The following is a 15,825-nucleotide window of genomic DNA, read 5'->3' as shown; positions in this document are numbered from 1 at the left end:
TAAAGCAGCTATGGTTCAATTAACTGTTATGCAGTGCCAAGGGAGCACCTTCCCCGTGCCATGTAGCTGCCCATTTGGGGGATGTGGAGGCTACTTTCAGTAGTTATTTTGTTAACGCTTGTTGCTAGAGCTGTCATTCTTCAAGGTTCAACTGCCTCTCCAGATGAATGCCTCTTCTGGCTCATGCACATGTTTACAAAAGGACACACACAAAATTCAACACATTTTATATGGACAACCTGTCATTTCATGCAGGATAGCTGCTGCATGAACAATCTGAATTATTAACAGTACAATAGTACTGAATTATTAACAGTACAGTGGTACAATTATATCGTTAACAACATGTGCTGCTTAGTTTCCTCTTCAATCAGGAAAGAATGGGAGTATTGTAGAAGAAGTGAATATATCATTTAGCAATTAGGAATGCCAGCTGCATGGTGGGAAATTGCTGAACATTTGGGGGAAGAATCTAAGTAGGCTGGAGTTTGCAGAGGGAGTTCAGTATCATATGATTACATAGATTCTACCTGCTAAAAATGCCATTTTTTTTCCAGGGATCACTGTAATCTGGAGAACAAGTGGCGGTCCAACTGGAGTTTGGCAGCTACATTCATCAGTGAGTAACTGGGGTGAATGACTTGGACAATAATCTTTGGAATGAACATTAGCAGGGTGTCCTTATCTGTGAAAATGTGGAAGGCTATGCATGTGCACTTCAAGTCTTAAATTTACAATTAAAGAATAGTCAGATTGGTGTGGAGAGCTCTGACATCATTCAGATCTCTGGGCATTTTCATTGCTCAAGGGGTTCCAGTAAAAGTGAAATGAAAAGCCTTCTGTTACTTTGCACCTTTTAAGTCTCAGTTCTGCAAACAAAGAAAGCAAAATCTTTCAGGAGGATGCCAAAGAAGCAAATCCCTGGAGCTGAGACAGGGAGGTTTTGCGAATGTTGAAGGAGGCCTAAGTAGGGATGCTACTCCTACATGGGGATCCCTTCCCTTCCCTTCCCTTCCCTTCCCTTCCCTTCCCTTCCCTTCCCTTCCCTTCCCTTCCCTTCCCTCCTCCCATCCCAATCTCTAGGAGTTTCCCAATCCAGAGTTGGCAAACCCCAATAATATCCAACTCATAAAGATTCCTTATGAAAGATTTTTTTAAGTTCTATTGAAGCCTAGATTGGTAGAACATAGAACTGAGCAGTAAGTAAAGCAAAGTTATAGCATCAACATGGGACCTGAACTTTGCTCATGCTTTTAACAGGGATTTCTTTTTCATCTCTCCTGCAAATAAAAATTGTTCATAGTGGCTGCACTACAAATTGGTTTTATGAGCTTGTAAAGCAACTTGAATATGTGGGTACTTTGAAAATAATGGCTTGAATTAGGATTCATAATGTATACTGGATTAGAATTCATAATGTATATTGGAAGATAGTGTAAAAACTATGCTAGCAGACTTATTTTCACTCTGAAACTAATTATTGGCGGTGCTAAGCAGTTTTCATGAGGCAGTTTTCATAAACAGCAATTGCTTTAACAAAAATGCAAATGATCCAGTGGCTGGAAACTCTGGGCCTGAAACATGATATAATGTTTAGAACCAAAATGAACTCGCAGTTGCTATATAAATAAGCCAACTTAATATTCAGATAAAATGTCCATTTAGAAGAGTAAATTGTGCTTATTGCATAGTAAGAGCTTAGTATAATTTCACAAAACATATATAAGTCTTTGCCTATGAATTTCTATATGATTTTCAGCAGGGAGGAAAGAATGTGAGGAACATTCCTTGCTTTTCTGTGTTCTTTCTTACTCCCAAGTATAAAGGCTGGGCATGGCCAGAGGTCCTAACTATTGTCTCTAGGGTTCCCAGCTCTGGATTGGGAAATATCTGGAGTCTTTAGGGGTGGAGCCAGGAGTGGGTGGCATTTGGAGCAGAGAGGGATTTCAGTAGAGTATAAGCAGCCATTTTCTCCAGGGGAAATAATCTCTGTTGCCTGGAGATGAGCTATAAGAGCAGGGGGTCTCCAAGTCCCACCTGGAGAATGGCATCCCTACTTGTAACACCTGGCTTGTATCCTATGGCCTTAGATGAACTGAATCTACTAATTTGAAACTTATTTATTTATTATTTTATTTATTACTTTGATTTATATCCCACCACTCTCCATGGACTCATGGTGGATTACACAGAAACCCCAATAAAATCAATCACAAGTCCCCTAATATCATAAAAGACCCATAAAACAGCAACATAATATCCAGTCATCCCTGATCTACAGTCAACCATCACAGACACAGGTTCTCAGAATGGTATAGCGTTGGCCGGAGGAGGGGCCCTAGTTGTCCCTGAAACCCAGCCTTAACCAAAGACCTGGTGGAAGAGCTCCATTTTGCAGGCCCTGCGGAACTGAGACAACTCCATCAGGGCTCTCAGCTCTTCTGGGAGTTCATTCCACTAGGACCGAAAATGCCCTGGCCTGAGTTGAGGCCAGGCATGCTTCTCGGAGGCCATATATGCTTCCTGTTGTCAGATATGTGTTTGACGCAAATTTCATATATGCTAAATGGTGAGGTTTCCAAATGAAATAATGTAATGAAAGACCTTGCTTTCAAGGACAAAAGAAAATGCAGGGAAAATAATATTTCCTGTGAATTCAGTTACTGGCTTCCTCTCTGTTTTGCGAAGAGCGCAGTTTTTGAAAACACACTGAAATGCATATAAAACACTAATTTGCATAATGATTTCAGATCCACTGATTGCTTGCAGTGATACAGGTGCATAGCCACGCATTTGTGAACATATGCTCTGTTACTGAATATATTATATTAATTTCTAAATATAGAAATAATGGTGACAATAATATCCCACTCCCCAAGGTGACCAAATACAATGGATTTTGCTATGATTAAAGACCAATGCAAAAAGCTTTTAAAGCACACTTCAATCTTAGCAAAGATATCTTCATTTTTCCAGTGGTATAACAAACTACCTATTGTACACTATGTCAGATTTAAAAATTCAGTTTGAACAGAACATATGTTTATGGTCAGTAATAAGTGGAAGCAAAATCCCAATTTTTCAATTAAGAGAAAATGAGCTGGGCTACTTTGTCCTTGGTTAAAAAAAATTCTCCAATTGTACATTTCCTGTCAGGAACATAAGAAGGAGAGGGCTACCTCCTTCTTATTACCCAATCTCATGACTGTACTCTGAGAATAATTTAACAGTCGTTGCTCCCGTCTTGCTATTGTGAGGCAGAAGGGACAATTAATCTATGTCTAAATATACCAAACAAATCAATACTTGAGCTGTAATGAGAGGGAAGAAAGTTTCCCTGAAATGCCTCGGCACCAAATAATGCAAAACCCAATCCCACAAAGAATTCAATAACTCAGAGCTAGTTGTTGACTGCCTCAAGCTTGCAGAGGAGTCCACAGAGTCCCCTGTACTAAAAGAAAGCAAAGCCAAAAGATGTAAAAAGCCCAGAGAGACAGAGCAACATTTGGGGACTGACTGCAGCAGCAGGCGCCATCCTTTCACCTAAAGCAGGGGTAGTCAGCCTGTGGTCCTCCAGATGTCCATGGACTACAATTGTAGTCCATGAACAACTGGAGGACCACAGGTTGACTACACCTGACCTAAAGAATCTCTCAGACTACATAGCATGCATTTATACCACCTTGTTTCCTTTTGGTGAGACCCTCTAACAATGGCTTGCTGAGCAGGCATTGCATCACTGGAGTTTTGAAACATGCAGAACAACCGAGCTGCCCCATGTACCACTCTGTCAAGGGGGAGAAGCCAAAAGTAGGGAAGGAGAATAATAATTTGTGGTGTGTCATAGTGGCTAAGGGACAAACTTGGTGAAATATTGCATTTTGTGACTGGATTCCCCAAGTCCTTCAGTTTCATTAATCAGATGTGGTGGGGAACTGAACCATGATGCTCCAATTTAGATCCTCCCCCTCCCCTGATACACACAAACGTGTTCTGATAGAAATTATTCCTGGGTTCCTTTATCAAGGAAAATGGCAGCTTTGTTGGGGGAAAGGGTGCCAAGGGAAAAGTTAATCCTTCAGCCCAAGCAGAAAGGTTCTGAACTAAACCTCTCCCCATGTGCTTTATAAGAAATTGAAGGTGTTAGAGTTGTAGATTGAATCATGGATTGCCAGTGTCTCATTTAGCTGGAGCTTGTGATGCAAAGTATAGGTTAAGAAAAGATATAGAAATGTCAGGAATTTAATCAGATGTAACTGTGTTCAGGTGGCAGGAGGGCTGGTCAGGAAATAGCAGGATAGACACACACTGGCAAAGCATTGATGGTCTGTCACCATTTAGCTAAGAGCTGAACTACACATGACACTAGAATTTTGTGACTAGAAATCCACTTTTCTAAAAGCAGCTGGGAGTATCTCTGTTGTAACCTTAGCACATATCTCTCCTACTCCAACATGTGTTATATAGAAAAGGTTCTCAAGTTACTTTATGGGAACCAGTCATTTCCCCCCGGTATGGTTTAAAGCAGACTGGGGGATGGGGGTGAGGGTGGGGGTAGATGATAGGGAAGATCTAACCCTCTTCTCAGTAAGACAAACCTACTCAAGCCCCAGCTCCCTGCCCTGGCTGCATTTTCAGGTCAGATTTTATGTCCTTCCAGAGAACTTCAGTGTTCAAAAGTAGATAGACAAACAGATTAGATGTCAGGCTCACAGGTAATCATGGTTGGCAAATAAGGTATGATAAATTATGGTGTTTGTTTACTGCAAAATGTGTGGCATCCCTGATAGCAAGGACAAGGTGTCTTTTCACATCTCCAAGCAGAAAATGCTGGCATAACAGTAGAATTAAAATGCCTTTTCTCAAGGAAGCAGAATCTGGATAGGATTAGGGATGCTGTAAATTTTTGCTACAAATGTGCTCAAAAGTCAAATTTACCATCTTCAAAAGTGTCACCCAGCCTGTTTACTTGGTATCAAGCAGCCACAAACACCTGAAATACATGTGCCATTTGTATTGGTACAAATCTTGACATGCATAAAGACAGCACCAATACAAAACTTTGGGCCACTAGGGGCTATTTAAAAAAATACCAAAGGGTTGGATTATATTAAAAGAGAGCATTTATTTATGACTGGTACACATGATTTGTGGCTGATTTAATTGACTATTTAAACTGCTATTAAGTGTAGCAGTTTAGATGGAGGGCAGTAGAGGTCAATTGGTCTGTGTGAAAACATGCATGCACAAAAAGCCAGTTGCTGGATGGTTAGGAAAAACTATAGCAGGGCTGTGGACTAAACAGCTACAAACAGGGTCCAACTCAAACTGATCATCAGAAATCAGCTCCCAGATTGTGAGCAGGAGGTGAGCCAAACCAATGAGTGATCATGCTACAAACAAGATGTTGTGAATCAAGTTTCTCAGTCTCATTGAAGTACAACTGATCTGGAAGGTTACACTAACCAATAAAATTCCCTTTCTGCCCAATCAGCAGCAAGAAAAAGCTAATCAATGTTGACACATATTGTATTTTACTGAAATTAAAATGCTGCTGTGACCCGTGTTTTTTCATGCACTACACTTCCTTGAGTTGGTAGGAAGTTCCAGGGACTAGTTTCCTTCTGGGGAGGCTATGCAAAACCATGAAGCAAGTTGTACTATTTAATTATTTACAAAATATACAGGTTAATCAGGTTAAAAGGAAATAATTTCACACAAACAGGGCTAGTCCAAATTATGATCCAAAACATAATGTTGTGTGTGTGCATGCATGTGTATGCAAAAACATACTCCAAAGCACACTGGAGCTATGTACCGTTTAAGGGAAACTGAATTGCAAACCTCACAAGTGTATGATAAAATCCAAACCATCTCCCCATTTATCTTCCTGTCATGATTTGCTCAGCTCTTTTTGTTCTTGCTCTGACATGATAAAGCATCACCTTCCTCACAGATTATTACATTTCAGGCCTGATAAGTTATTGATTATACTCTCAGCTTGCTGCTCTTGATTTAGTTCTTTTGCTGGCTGTTTGTCTTCTACTAGAGTATTCACCTTAAAATACAGCTGTCTTCACTGCTTCAGTTTTACGGCTTTCCTTCATGAACTTTCTATTTTAAATTGTCCATTGAACACTTACGATTTAGTGCACTGGATAAAGTTGTGTGTTAATACTACCATTCCAAAATAAAATTCTTTTCCAACTCTGAATAGATTCATGGCCTCTGATCCAGAACTGTATATGGACTCTGAGATGTACTCTGAGGACATGAGAACAGACTTCACTGGTGGGGGTCATACTTTTGGTACGTGTTGAATTGTTCTCTCCAGTAAAGGAATGAGAAAGTCTTTGCATGGGGAAAAACTCTCCATGTGTCAAGTTCTTGCACTTGCAAAGAATTGGTGGGGCCAAACTTAGACTACTGATTAATTGTTCTACCAGTACACTAAGTGTTCTCTTATCACTCCTTCACTCAAAAGTGATTTTGTATATGTTTAGCAAGAGAGAGATGGGACATGCAACTGAAATTGTTTTCCTGGTTTGCATGCCATCCAAAATAGGAGAGGGAGATTCCATCATAATTGAACCTCCTTGCCATTGTTCCCCTTCCCTCCATTATCTTCATCTTTCAAATTGTTTGCAAGTATTTTAAAGGGGTACCATGTGCATATTTTTATAAGACAGTTTTACCATGGAAGTCCATTTACTGAAGAAGTAATTGTAAGAATACCAGAGTTGTGTTGCAGTACTTAATTCCTACATCTACACCACACCATTACCTTAAAAAGAGCCCCATGGTTTGAATCAAAAGTAGGGTTAGCAGAGTCATGTTCAATACAGGAACTTCCCCCCTCCTCCCTCCCCTGCAGTCTCCTGTGCCATTGAAATTGTGCTCCTGCAGGTGGTGCCCACTTGGGCATAGGGGGGTGGGCTGCAGTGGGAGACAGAATTGGTTGAAATTCATAGAATCATAGAACCATGGAAGGGGCCATACAGGCCATCTAGTCCAACCCCCTGCTCAACGCAGGATCAGCCCAAAGCATCCTAAAGCATCCAAGAAAAGTGTGTATCCAGCCTTTGCTTGAAGACTGCCAGTGATTTCTCTTGCTGGACTGACATTCTGCAGCTAGAAATGTGGTTATACCAATGGAATGGAAACAGAATCCAGGCCTGTACAACAGGCCTATGCGGAATAACCATAAGCAGCAAAAAATGAAAAGCACAGGCAGAAAAAGAAAGAAGGAGCATTTGCTCATCTGTTTCTCTGTTCAAACCCAATACCCCAGCTATTGCACCACACTGGCTTGTCATTACTTGACTCTATTCTTCCATCTGTCTCTGCCTTTAAATTTTTTTTTAAGCCATGCATGGATATTGCTAAAAAACCACAAACTCCATTCAAGGAGATCGTGATTCTGATCATAAACAAAGTATATAGAAATTATCCGCATCAAGCATCAATGACTGGCAACCCAGTATGTGAAAGAGATGCACTTTATTAGGGCTTTATTAGGGCACATTTCCAGTGCAACCTATTTTATTTCAGGCAGTATTTAGAAGCTGGGAAAATATGCTGCAGTATTATTTCAGCTTGCTCCTGGACACCAAGAGCACTTAGAAGTCCAATGAGATTAATTATGTATACATGTTTATTAAAGACATCAAGTCAAAACTGCCTCCTAGTGTTTTAGACTCAGATTCTAAGGACGGGATTGGACATCAAAAACAACATTACTAGAAAGAATAATGACTGTTTTGGCTTCATTAAATTGCTTTTTTGTTTGTTTGAACTGGAGCTTTCCATGAGCCTCCAGCAGTGGTATGATGCCAAGCAGGGCTTCTCCGGATTCACTCAGTGTTTAAGTAGTTCATACAAGCAGACAGAATAACCAATAGAAAACAAAATAACGTTCCTCTGCACAATCTCTGAATTCCCAGACATTCACAGCAGCTATATGAGAAAGGCATATCTTTAATAGATATGATTAAACAAAACAAGCCTCCAGTGCCAAGGGAGAATTTGGCCATTGTGGTCATAGTGGCAAGGAAAATGGCTGCTCTGTGGGCAGGATCACTTGGGAATGTTCAGCCTGGAGAAAAGGAGATTGAGAGGGGACATGATAGCCCTCTTTAAGTATTTGAAAGGTTGTCACTTGGAGGAGGGCAGGATGCTGTTCCCGTTGGCTGCAGAGGAAAGGACGCGCAGTAATGGGTTTAAACTACAAGTAGAACAATATTCAGGGGTAGTCAAACGGCGGCCCTCCAGATGTCCATGGACTACAATTCCCATGAGCCCCTGCCAGCGAATGCTGGCAGGGGCTTATGGGAATTGTAGTCCATGGACATCTGAAGGGCCGCAGTTTGACTACCCCTGGGCTAGATATCAGGGGGGGAAAATTCACAGTCAGAGTAGTTCAGCAGTGGAATAGGCTGCCTAAGGAGGTGGTGAGCTCCCCCTCACTGGCAGTCTTCAAGCAAAGGTTGGATACACACTTTTCTTGGATGCTTAGGGCTGATCCTGCGTTGAGCAGGGGGTTGGACTAGACGGCCTGTATGGCCCCTTCCAACTCTATGATTCTATGATTCTATCAGGAAAATCCAAACTTCCCCACCCACATGGTTGCCATCCAGGTTTTGGTGTGACCGTTCCCAAAACTTCACAAAAAAGCAGGTTTGGGAAAGTCTGGAGAAAAGCCAAGAAAGTTTTGGGAGGTGCACAAATACACTATGATGCTGTAGAGAAGCAGCAGTACAAACCCCTGCTTCCCAACAGCTGTGAACCCAAGGTGCATAACCCATACAGAAACTGTTGAAGCTGGGGGCTAAGCAGTTCAAGTATTGTTGTGGCGTCTGAATGCCGTGCAGATGTCTGGCAGTCTGTGTAATCCAGCATAGCAGAATCCTCTTTATGAAAGGACCGTAATAATCTATACTACTCTAAACATCTGATATAACTGCGGCACCTTAAGGGAGAAAGTAGTGAAAGCTAGTGGTGTACATATGTTGATATTGGGGGGGGGGGGAGGAACCCAGATTGCATAGTAGCAATAAACACATTCCACATGATAGTTGATCTCTTTGTTTACTCTCTTACACAAAGCACAGCATGCTCTGCAGGGAAGCATCTCACAAATAAGCAGGCAAATCCAGCTTTTTCAAAGTGGGATAGAATGCAAAGTGCCACATCAGCAAAAGATACAAAGCATTTTTGGCAACAACAATGCAGCACTAAATCATCAGTGAATACAAGCCTCTGGCCCTTGTGGGATTTTAGTGCTCTACGTTTCTCTCGGCTGTAAATGTCACTCATTAGCTAGGGAAACAAGCAGAGTAAGGGGAAGGTCATGTGTCAGACTGGAACATCTCTCCCTCGTTCTTCCCCCCTCCCTCTTTTGCTCCGGCCTTTTGTCATCCATAATTCATGTCCCTGTGGACTCAGGGTACCTTTGGAGTAAGCAAAACAGAGTCAATTATATTCTAATAACAGCCCTCAGAAAGACATTATCTCCTGCTTCATATGGCAAGTACCAAGCAAACACAATCAGTTATTTACTCTTATTAAACCATACAGTAGCTAGCTACCAATAAAACATCTCTGGCTTCTTTGTGAGAAAAAAAGAAATGTTCCTCTCTAATGCTAATTAACTAATATAACATCACTATTGAAGAGAACTGAAAACAGATAATCTCATGGACTTCACCTGGCAGCCATGACCTCTCAGCTTTGGACCCCACTTTTTTATGATGCGGTGATGATAGCACTGACTTTCTTTACAGAGCTCTTAGGAGAAAGTCTCATGATATGCCAAGTGCTGTATAATTATGAAGGCCAGGATCCTACCACACTGTCCCCCTTTCGCTTTCCTCTCGCCACTGTGGGAACACTCCTTTGTGGCCCTGTTCCCTCCCTTTGCTGCTGGTACATTCGCTTGTGTTAGAGTTCTCTGGAAAACACTGACCTTGCACACTCGCAGAGGCAGCTAGTGACACAGACGCCGGCAGTCTCCGCATTGGCTGGAGAGAAGCATGAAGGGAAAGTTGGTGAATATAAATCAACTCATTTTCTCTGCATGTGGGAGGAAGGACAGTTACACTTTATAGGGTTGCCAAGCCCTTTCCCGCTGGGAAAGGGGTGGGTCCCAGGACATCACTGGACTCTGTGTATAGCTGGATGGCTGAGGGTTGCGGGTTTCCTTTCTCATTCCAGGAGGGGACAACCCCTTCATTGGAAAGAATAAAAGTTGTGGCCATGTTAATACAATTACCTGAGTCGCATCTTCATTGGCCAAAGTGTCATTCTGCTAAATATCTGTAACTTATGAAGATATTCTTAGCTGGGTCATAGAATCAATAGCTAGAACTGGTTGTTGCAGGTTTTCGGGCTGTGTGGCTGTAGTCTGATAGTTTTAGTCCCTGACATTTCACCAGTAATTGTGGCTGGCATCTTCAGAGGTAGGACACGACAAGATAGGTGTGGAGTACCATATTTACCAGCGTATTACTGGGCGTATAAGACGACCCCCCAACATTTCCACTCAAAATATAGAGTTTGTTACATTACATTACAGTACTATGGGCCACTATGGGCAGCTATGTCTATCCCAACTGGAGTACACCCGGCGTATAGGGCGACCCCCCCACTTGGAGGCATGTTTTTCAGGGGGGGAAAGTAGTCTTATACATCAGCAAATACTGTATATGAAGAGTTGCTGGGCATTTATTTACTTCTTGGAGTGGGGAATGTACCGCATCACATTCCTGTCTCGTTTGGGAGTCTCCAGGGGATGGACTAGAACTAGTAATCACTTTTCCTGTGCCTGGGTATTTATTACCAAGTCCATTAGTAAGTGTTCATTTCCCCCTACTTGAATGATTAGAGGAATTTAGCAAACTTTTACGGGGAGCCCTGAAATCACCAAAAAATTAGAATATACATTTGCATGTAAACATTTGGAGTTGTTCAAAATATAATGAAATACACTTCCAATTGCTATGAGTTATCTATGTACTGCCTCTCAGCCATTTTCTTTAATATGGCTATAATAGAAACTGGACTATTTTTGGCTTCTGTGTGTGTGATTTCTATCTCACTGACTTCTATAGCACTCAGCTTTGAAGTAGTTCATATGAAGAAGCCCTGCATGGGAAATTGACTTACCGTACTTTTATTTAGCGACTTGTGTTACTTTTGTGTGTGTGCATAGTTTAAGATTTAAGGGCCCTCATTAGTTTTTGTATATAGGTTGCGGTAGCTGCAGCACTGTGAAATATGTCGATGGGACGCTCATAATTACTAGTGTGAAATGGCTGCTTAAAACTCCTAGGTTCATTAAATTTATTAAATGGAGATTTCTGTCAGGCATAGATATTTCTGCACTTTATGAAGCACAACATAATACGCCTCATTTTCTTCACTATAAATTTGACTGATTAGGACTAAAAAATATAGAGTAATGTATTCACCCCTTGAATGTTATTTGCACATGTCCCATTGCTCATTAATCAAGTAAAACCAGCTCTGAACAGAAAGGCAGCAATACCAAGCAGGTCTAATGAATCCTGTTATTCAGTGTGGCTTACTAGCCAGGAAAATGCCTTCAGGATTGCAGTCATAGTCTAGTTTAAGATTTCATTATCTTTCTTGACTTGTACGCAAAAAATTGATAAATCCCATAGGGCAGACAAAGGAAAGTTCAGTGCTTAACATTTCACAAAATCAGAGCTTTGAAGTGTTTGAAATAAATAGGCCAAGGGCTTACCAGAAACTGCAGGAGTGAACAACTTGGATTATCCCCTCTCCGACCAATGGAATGTTTTAGGAACAAAGTCAGTTTGGGATTCTTCTCCTCCCCTTTTGATCAGGGGAGCCCTGAGTATATGGTTTACCTGTGGCCAGCCTGGTTTGGCTGCTTTTGTGATTGAAATAGTCTAGTCACTATATAATTAAACATGATAACCAACTATCATAGTCAGATCTCTCTCATAATAATCAAACTTGGTGGTTTCCAATAAAGTTAATGGGCAATAGATTAGGGATAGATAAAACAAAGCATGTTTAAAAAAACCCAAAAACAGAGAGAGCAGTCAGTAGAAAGCTGAAATATAATAGAAATATGATTTTACTTAAAATTTGACAAAGTAATAATAACGGTTGTGTTTCTTTTTTGTACAGTGGTGCAAAACAACCCATTCACAATGATGTAGTGTGAGTCCAGCAAGGAATGTGAACATTTATTTTGCATCCCTAGATATTCGTATGCAAATATGTTCAGGCACTGAGCTACGTGCCCACTCTCATCTCTTTGTTTAATTATTTAAGATGCAAAACAGCTGGTTAAAAGTCAGGCAGTGGATGAAAAGTCACCGCCTGTTTAATATATGAGATTATTTTTGGCATAAAAATATCAGTATATGAACTATATGACATGTAAGGCACAGCAAGTAATATGCCTTGTTCAGGGAAAGTATCTGCTTTAAGAGAATGTTCAAATAAAATGATTGGAACAACTCTTCAATAGCACAACGATCTCTTAGGCATCCACATGAACACTAAGAGTTCTTGTGTAAAATCTATATAACTTGTCGACTGGGGCCCATATCTTTTCTACAGTGGGCCTCCACCTTGTGGAAGAGCTGTCTGATGAATTAGGGGACACTAGAAGATTTTAGGAGGTGCTAAAATGTCATTTTATTTGGAAGGGTTTTTAATGGGGCCTGTGGTGCAGACATTTTCTTGGGCATGGAATGTTAATGTACCTTGAAGATTTTGCTAAGCCACCTGGAACCACAAGAAAAAGGCAGGGTGTAATCAAATAGCAAAATCAAAAGGTAAATAAATATGTATCTGTATCTGTGGATGGTAGGAGTGTCATACATATCTGGCCAGGGCTGCCAGAGTATCTTAACCCTGAAGAGTTGAAAACCTAGGGGATTTCTTCATTGCCTAAATGCTAGTATAAAATGGATGTTTTATATGTTCCCTGGAAATCTCATTCTTAATGCCCTTGGCTAAGAGCAAACATTAGCATTAATAGACTGATGTTAGAATATGCCTTTTTCAGTTGCTGCCTATTCCTTTGTACCACAAATTTCCTTAAAAGGGTACATCTGGATATTATATATTTAAAAAAAACCCTTTGTTTTGTGTCTAGATTTTTAAGCCAATAGTTTTGGACAGCAAATGGATTATTTGCTTCGCAGCTTGGCTTCATTTAGCAACCAAGAGTGTCCGATTCAGAGCAGGCAGCTGGTGATGCAAAGGCATCATAAACTACCATCGCAATAAAAAAAGGATATGGATTAAGATCATAGCCGTAGCAGTAACAGTGGTCTAATAAAACAGAAGCAAATAGGATCCATTATGTTTCTTTTTATTGCCATCTGTCATAATTTCTGCTCAGGATGATTCTGGAACAGCTTTATAGACTTCATGCTCAACATGTTGAAAAGAATGCTAAGTTATCTTGATCCTGGCATCATCTTATGGAATTCTTACTGTCTCCTGGTTGCATGATATTGCATGATATTGCTGTTATAGCAAGCCTATGATACAAACTATGGAACAATACAACAAAAAATAGACGTTAAGTTCCCTTGCAACAAGCATACTTCCAAAGTGACCTAACTAAGATGAAGACATCTTAAAACAATTGATTCTGAGCTGTGCAGCACATTAAGTACCTTAAATATTCTTATCCTTATCTAAAAGTTTCACACACAGTTTCCCATTGCCTACTGCTATCTGCCAGTCCTCTTGACTCTTTATTATAGAACTATGCTACCACACATACCATTTTGTCTAACATGACTTCATTGCCCGGTTTGGCTACTGATGCTGTGGCATTTTCTCATTGTTCAGAGAAGGCTGGGGAAAATTTACTCAAGATTTAGAATGAGATTAGATGAGATTTCACAGAGCAATCAAAAAAGAAAATGGTAAGCATGCTAGGCTTCTCCCTTGAGTACAGTCCACATAGTTATTGTGCCAATCAAGTTTTCCTGAATGTACATCTCCTCAGATGCCCCCTGCAGGACATCCTTTACATTCTGCTCAATCATGCACACTGCAGATCTTTCATATTCCAACACTGTGGACTATTTTCCTTTTTAAAAAGGGAAGCAATATGTTCCTGTGTCATTAAACATTCATTGGAGAAATATATTCTGGCAGGCTCAGTAAAATAGAGGACAGAATAATAATGATCAGATTAAACTGATCCAACTTTTTAAGAAAAGCATCTAAATATACTACCTCATTTAAAATATAAACCTGTGTTGTGCTAAAAAAATGATTTAAAAAAAAAAATCAGCAACAGTTTTTTAAATGATGCTTATTATCATCAGTTATTTTTAAAAAGGAGCAAAAAAAATCTGGCAAAACGTATCTCTCTTTTAATGAGGGATGGGGAAAATCTGAGAAGTTTAGTTTGAATTGACAGTGTAGTCCGGAGTTGTCCCTCCCTTCCCAAAAATCCATTATACTACGAAGTTTAATAATTCAACTCTTGTGTTCCAATCTGCAGTCTGGCACATATTTCCAACAGCAATATGTCTCCATGTGGAAATCTCATCCATTGGCGGGGGGGGGGGGGAGCCTCCATTAATCACTCTGATGTCATTCTACTGTGTTTCTGATTAGTAGAGATCCCTACATGTCAGCATTTGCCAGGAATGTAAAGGAAAAAAAAATGAAGAGCCACATTGTTGGATTTGAACCCTCCCCACACATACCACACGAACACACACACACACATTCACAAGCAGAAGGGTACTTCCAGTCCTGCAAGGAGTGTGTGTGGGTAAGACTTTTGCTGCTTTCTCCTTCCTCTTGCCTAATGTCTTATACTACACCCTAAGCTGTTGAGGCCCATTTCACACATTTTGGAATACTTAGGTTGGGTCTGAGGTCCCCATCCAATGTAATAGTCAGATGTGAGCTCTCCTCAGTCTATGTGCTTGTTTCAGTCAGGACTCTGATGCACATATAGCAGGAGCCTTTCTCCCTGCACCATTCTCTAGATTTGAAAGTTAGCATTTCTGAGATACAGTTTTAGCTTTATCCCAAAGACAGGAACATTTGTTATTTTCATGAGATGAGAATGGAAGAAAATATTTTGTCTGAGCTCATCTGATAAGGAGAGAAATAATTATTGTGAAGAATGCTTTGACACTTTCTATGGTTTTCTCTCCACCCTTAGGTTGACATATCGATATTAATTTCACTTGGCACTAGTGCATCTTGGCAAAAGTAGGCAGAACAACTTTTCAAAAGACCGATATTACTGTTCTTTCCATTTGATACCTCGTAAACGCTCCTCGTTTTAAGCATTGTCTGAGCAATCAATAATAAAAGATCTCTTTTGTGTGGGTTCAGATTGGTGAATGATTCCCTGGACAAATGAAAATAGCTTTCCAAAGCTGCTTGTTTTCATTGTTTGCTATATTTTTAAAGAGGCTGCGCAGCACTTTCAATATACTGAATTGAGACTGCAGCTCATTTTTTCTTTTACGTGGCATAAAATGCTGGCCCTAGAACTCATGGCAGTCTATCAATAGTTCCCAGGAGCAACTGTTCTGCACATTGAAGCTTTGGAGACAAAGATGGGCCAAATTCAACAGACAGTTAAAAGCAGCACTATCCGCAGAGACTCATAGTTTTGGGGAGGCTCGAAGCCCTGCTGCTTGTGTGGGGACAAATCACCAGCAGATGTCAAGGCACAGATCCCCTGAATGAAATAATGGGAAATAAAGGCAAATCACCAAGCTGAAGTCAAACTATTAGATATTGTCATGAAATGTAGTGAAGAGAGGGGAGTGAATA

General features: G+C 40.5%; 1 long non-coding RNA gene across 1 annotated transcript in view; it reads left to right on the top strand.

Moving 5' to 3' along the window:
* Positions 1-487: 487 nt before the first annotated feature.
* The window catches only part of LOC143819634 (uncharacterized), a 48,975-nt gene continuing 33,637 nt past the window's right edge, over positions 488-15,825 (top strand). Inside the window, exon 1 of the long non-coding RNA XR_013225023.1 lies at positions 488-619. This is a non-coding gene — a long non-coding RNA (uncharacterized LOC143819634). The remainder of the gene's footprint in view (positions 620-15,825) is intronic.

The sequence above is a fragment of the Paroedura picta genome, chromosome 10, assembly GCF_049243985.1.
Source record: "Paroedura picta isolate Pp20150507F chromosome 10, Ppicta_v3.0, whole genome shotgun sequence".
Lineage (NCBI taxonomy): Eukaryota > Metazoa > Chordata > Lepidosauria > Squamata > Gekkonidae > Paroedura > Paroedura picta.
Note: the sequence above shows the minus strand (reverse complement) of the source record. Positions and strands in the feature narration are given on the sequence as shown.